Consider the following 666-nt stretch of genomic DNA (forward strand, 5'->3'; position numbering starts at 1 on the left):
TACTTTGGACTCGCTCCGATCAAATAGGTTCGCCGCCGTACCAAACTGACAATCTACAAACGCTCATTGGACCGGTAGTCATCTACGAGACCTGGACGATGCTCGTGGAGGACCAACGCACTGGGAGTTTTCGAAAGGAAAATGCTGCGTACCATCTAGGTGGGGTGCATATGGCGACGGTACGTGGAGGAGGAATGAACCACGAGTTGCATCAGCTGTTGGAGAACCATCCATCGTTCACCCCGAAAATCGGACGACTGCGGTGAGCCGGGCACGTAGCCAGAATGTCGGACAAAACCCGGTGAAAATGGTTTACAACGATCCAACGGCACAATAAGGCGAGGTGCAGCGGCGGGCGAGTGGATCGATCAGGTGGAAGATGACTTGTGACCCTCCGTAGAACTGCGTGGTTGGCGACGTGTAGCCATGGACCGAGCCGAATGGAAGACTCTTATATACCGCACATGCCACTTCGACCTTAAGGCTGTTTACAGTTCAGAAAACGTGTCACGGGATTTAGTCTCCCATATTAAATGGGAGCGGGATTTGCGTTCCCGTGACAGGAGCAGAAGTCTACACGAAAAATATTTTCCTGAAGTGTAAACCCAATCGCGGAAAAGTGCGGTGAAAATCCCATGTGTGAGATGCAAATCCGCGATGAAACTT

The sequence above is a fragment of the Armigeres subalbatus genome, unplaced genomic scaffold, assembly GCF_024139115.2.
Source record: "Armigeres subalbatus isolate Guangzhou_Male unplaced genomic scaffold, GZ_Asu_2 Contig459, whole genome shotgun sequence".
Lineage (NCBI taxonomy): Eukaryota > Metazoa > Arthropoda > Insecta > Diptera > Culicidae > Armigeres > Armigeres subalbatus.